Here is a 5072-nt window from a genome sequence, read left to right as displayed (position 1 = left end):
ACACATTAACCCATATACCTGCTCTCACATCTGTGTGCCCACAAGTCTCATCTGCACATACTTTAATCAAGTGACTGGTCTGTAAGCATCTGGAATATACAGAATACAGTTCTTCTTGTTCTAATCACATCCTTTTTATGAAGAGCTTTCTATAGATCCCTAGATCAGCAGGACAATTTCATATCCTATTACAATCTGCCAAGAAGAAATAGATAAATCTATTAGCCTGCTCTTTGCTTGTTTCATCATTGTGACAGTCTCTCATGGGTCTACATCCATCAGGCTCCCACACCACCTGACAGCCAAGTCTCCACCACCAAGCTGCAGGTTAATAGCTCTTTAATCTCTGTTTAATTGCTCATTAATAATTCCGATACTGCTTTCTTCTGTTAATTGATTAAAAAATGGTTTCAGGGGAAGTGAATAATGAAATTTGGTAGCAACCAACTATAGAGTGAGTTTTCTTGTCATCAAGATAATCAAGAAGAAATAGTGACCCAAACGCTCCTTGCTTCATTTGCAGATTTTTTCGAATGTTAGAGCTGGCAGGGCCTTTCGAATTCAATGACATCAGCGTTTCTCAAACTGATTCACAAGTGATGAAACAGTTTTCTAGGAAAAACAATATTCTGTGATTAAATAAGTCTGGCAGACACGGCATACAAATCTCTCTCACAATTTGGCATTTTAAATCAATGTTAGCATGTTAAAAGCCCTGACATTCCAGCTTGAGAAACCTATTTACATTGTTCAGTTGATCTTCACCTAAACTTATTTGATAGTAAAAATCACATTTTTATTGAATACCATTTCAGTTGTCTATTGCTGCATGATGAGTCCCTCCAAAATGTAGTGGCTTAAAACAATTATGGGTTATTTTTCACAATTCTGTGGATTTTCATATTGGCAGGCACAAGGTGGCCTGGCAGTTGGTGCTATCTGGGGTGCCTCACCTCTCCTCAATGTGTTTTTTTGTCCCCCTAAAGGCTTCCTTACACAGTGAGCTCAGGCAATGTTTCAGTAGCGCTAAGGCTTCTAAAGGCATAGACTGTAAAGCCAAACAGCATCACCTCTGCTGTAAACTATTAAACAAAGCAAGTCACAAGGCCAGGCAATATTCAAGGGGCATATGGATTAATGTCCACTCTTGTTGGAAGTACAGACACCTGCATTGCAAAAGGGCACATAGAATGGAAGAAGCAATTGTTGAGGCCATCTTTAAGTGCGATCTACCACAAGCCACTGAGCAAACAGTTTTTAGAAGACTGTTTATGAAATGCTAATAATATAGAAGAAACTCCTCATTTCCTAGATTAAGACACCGTGGTATATATGTGAAATGATTTGTCCAAGGGCACACATCTAATAATCACAGAAATGAGATTAGAATTTAGATGTCAGACTCCGAGTCCTTTGTCTTCACCATGGTGCTTCTAAAAGATTCTGAACTGGCCATGAATGACTTGAATGATACTCAAATGCTTAACCCTTGGATCTGGAGAGTCCTAGGTCCTGATTCTGGTATTCTAAGCAAGTCCATCTAGGCTTGTCAGATCATGAATAACTCAGTAAACCAGAGACTCAGCTTCCTGTACCTTCATTCTGTGAAGGATAGGTTCTGGAAATAGCCAGAATTAGACATTCTGAGTGTCACGAGCTTGATGAGCTACATATCAAAAGCTTTTTCTGATACAAAGTTACCTGTTTTCTGGGTTGCTTTCCAAAATTTTTAACCATATTGTTTGGAAATCCATTGAGTCCTGTACCTTTATGATCCAGAGTTAGATCTTTACCTAATCCTGGGTGTCTCTAAACCACAATTCAGCCCAACCCTTTGACATCTCATAAAGAAGTTCATGTAATGCTCCTCTGACTTGGCAACTTATCTGAAACATGTCTTCCATGGTATTACAATGCTTGCAAGCAAATCCCGAAATAACTCTTCTATGGATTCTTGCTGGTCAAGATAAACATGAAACTACCTGTTTTTAGGTCTGCAAATTCAGCACAAGGCATCATTACTTATTTTTCAGTGTGGGCCTGTATTTTGCATACTCTGCAAGATTTTATGGAGTGTATTGACAATATATTTGTTACTTGAATATATTCTACCTAAGTTTAGCTGATTATCTATCTATCTATCATCTATCCATCTGTCTACCTTCCTCTTTTATTTGTATGTGACAAGTTAACATTTACTCTATTTTATTGTTATAATGCCAGTAGTGTAACTCTTGAACTCTAACCTATCAGGTGGAAGGGGCCACATCAGAAATGCTTCTTGTAAATCCCCAAAGTCAAATCTGCTGCCTCAGTGCTGGAAAAATACTTGGTGGTGATGACTTGATCAATATCTTCAGGACTGGCAACATTGCTTAAAATTTTTGCATTAACTTGGCTTTAAATGTTCCAGCTTTCTTTGCTCAGTAGAGCTAATGAAAGAGAAACATTAAAAAGATGGATAAAAATTGTAGAGAAAAGTTATTTAGTACACTTCACAAACAATACATGAGACTGCAGCTTCATCTTCCTTTTATAACACATTTATTATGATCAGAACACAACCTTTTCCTGGATGTCATTTTCAGCTGATGTGTCACAGCATGAAAGAGTCTGAAAATTACATCTGCTTCCCATTCTTGGCTCGTCACAGGGCAGGAGGAATAGAAGAGCGAGGGATCTTGTGGCTGTGATTTATACATGAAGAGTAGGGGTGGTGTTAAGTCCCTAGGCCAACACTTAAATCTAAGATTATCTGGAAACTAAGCAGGCGAAGAGGAAAAAAATGACAAGTTATATTATATAAACACAGCCAGCATCAAATACATTCTGAAAGATTTCTCCAGAAATGCTATTGAAATTCAACTCAAACCTTTATTTATTTATCTGTCTGATTTTCACTGAGGCTGAGGCTAGAAGAAGCAGAAAGGCAAATAGCCCACATGGTATCTGTATTTGAGAACTACATAGAGGTAGGCAACCTAATGAATTTCATGTGTCCAGGAGAAAATCCCCTTTGAGCCACTTCAGATCTTGGGAGATGCCAGTCTTCCTAGGTCTTGATATTAAAGTCCGCTGAGTGTGAAACTAGATCTAATTGGCAGGATAGAGCAGCAAATGACATTTTGGAGACTGGCCTAATCTGACAAACAATTAAATCACATTCCTCTGATATTTGCCTTTCCAAATATTGTCTATGCTCAAGTCAGGATGAACAGTCAAACTGTGAAAATGTATTATTGGTTTAGAAATTAAATGACCTCTAACATGAATTCATACAATCCCTCTGTTCACTGAGTCACCTTTCTAGAATTCTCCTTATGTCACCCGAAACCTCTTTTCCCTCTAAACCACCTACGCTCACATTCTCCCACTCTACTTCCTACCTGGCTTTCCATTTGTTGACTGACCAGAATTATTCATGCATTTTGGTGCTATTTCTGTTTCAGGGTTACCCGAGTTAATATGTATGCAGTTGTGGCTTACTTGTAGTTCTTTAGAGTTTGCGAAGTCAGAGGCAAATGCAGAAGCAAAGAGGTGTTGGAACTTCTAAGGAGACAGCAAGTTTACTGCAACCTCAAGGTAAGGAGACTTTCATGTCACTGGGGACTGGAACCAGTTCCTATGAAAATGTCAAGTTGCTGGAATCAGATTCACGAAGGAACTAAGATTAAAATGCTTCAAATTATACTTTTAAAGAAATGGAAGATCAAGAGGAGAGATGTATGCAATACTGGGTGAAGAGGGGTTGTTCAAAGGTATATGTAAGGGAGTGGGTAGGAGGCCTATCACAGCCTAGGTATAAACTCCAATGGCAAGATCCATTTAGCTAACAGATCAGAAGGCAACCCATGAAGGAGATTGAACAGTTAGAACTTGGGGGTCAATAATCATTGATCCAAATATAAGTGTATAAACCTACACAAATATATACGTCTGTATATACATATATAATAGAGTAATATTAGTAATACTAGAATTACCTAGAATATCACTAAAAGAAACTGAACAGAATATATACTCAAACACACAAAAGACAAATCAAAATAGAATTCTAAAAATGTTCAGGTGACCACAGAAGAAAACAGAAGTGAAAAGCAGAGAGAAAACAAATATAAAACAAATAAATAAAAGGGTAGACTTAAGTCCTAACAAATCGTTAAATGCAAATTATGTGAATACCCAATTGAAACATAATTTTGCACAGTGGATTAAAAATATGAATCAACTCTACGCGGTCTACTAAGAAACTCACTTCAAAAACAGTGATATAGGCAGGCTGAAAATCGGAGGATGGAAAAGGAGGTATCATACAAACATAAAAGAAAACAGGAGCAGCTATACTGTATCAGATAAAGTAGAGTTCAAAGCAAAGAAAATTGCCAAAGGCAGTGAAGGGCATTATAAAATGATGTGCCCTCTTCCTTTCTAACCAGGGCCTGGCAGAGTGCCTCCCACAGAGAAGTGTGGTAAGAAGAAAGGCCCTTCTGCCATCAATGAAGTAGTGACCAGAGAATACATCATCAATATTCACAAGCACATCCATGAAGTGAGTTTCAAGAAGTGTGTCCCTTGGACACAAAGAGATCTGGAAATTTGCCATGAAGGAGATGAGAACTCCAGACGTGTACATTCACACCAGGGTCAACAAAGCTGTCTGAGCCAAAGAAATAAGGAACGTTCCATACTGTATCAGTGCGTAGTTGTCCAGAAAACATAACAAGTATGAAGATTCACCAAACGAGCTCTATATATTAGTTACCTGTGGACCTGTCACCGTTCTTAAAAATCTACAGATAGTTAATGTGAATGAAAACTAATCAGTGTTGCCAAATGGCAGTCTGTTGGCTAACTAAAGCTTTGTTCTTTGTCTGTGGGGTTTCATTCTTGATTAGATAATAATTAGCTTATTCTTTGGTCCTCATCTATATCTTGGAGATGAGCATGAAATGGAGATTAAAAGTGACCATTTCTTAAGTCAGGAAGAGAAGGACAAATATATGTGCACGTATAGGAGGAACTTAATGGAGGACCATGGGGGAGAAGAAGGGGGGAAATGGTGGGGGAAAGGG

The 5072-nt window shown here is 38.2% G+C and overlaps 1 pseudogene; it reads left to right on the top strand.

Moving 5' to 3' along the window:
• The first annotated feature begins 4411 nt into the window (after positions 1-4411).
• Positions 4412-4982, top strand: LOC120220864 (annotated as a pseudogene).
• The last annotated feature ends 90 nt before the right edge of the window (positions 4983-5072 follow it).

The sequence above is a fragment of the Hyaena hyaena genome, unplaced genomic scaffold (assembly GCF_003009895.1).
Source record: "Hyaena hyaena isolate Hyena2069 unplaced genomic scaffold, ASM300989v1 scaffold_734, whole genome shotgun sequence".
Classification (NCBI taxonomy): Eukaryota; Metazoa; Chordata; class Mammalia; order Carnivora; family Hyaenidae; genus Hyaena; species Hyaena hyaena.
Note: the sequence above shows the minus strand (reverse complement) of the source record. Positions and strands in the feature narration are given on the sequence as shown.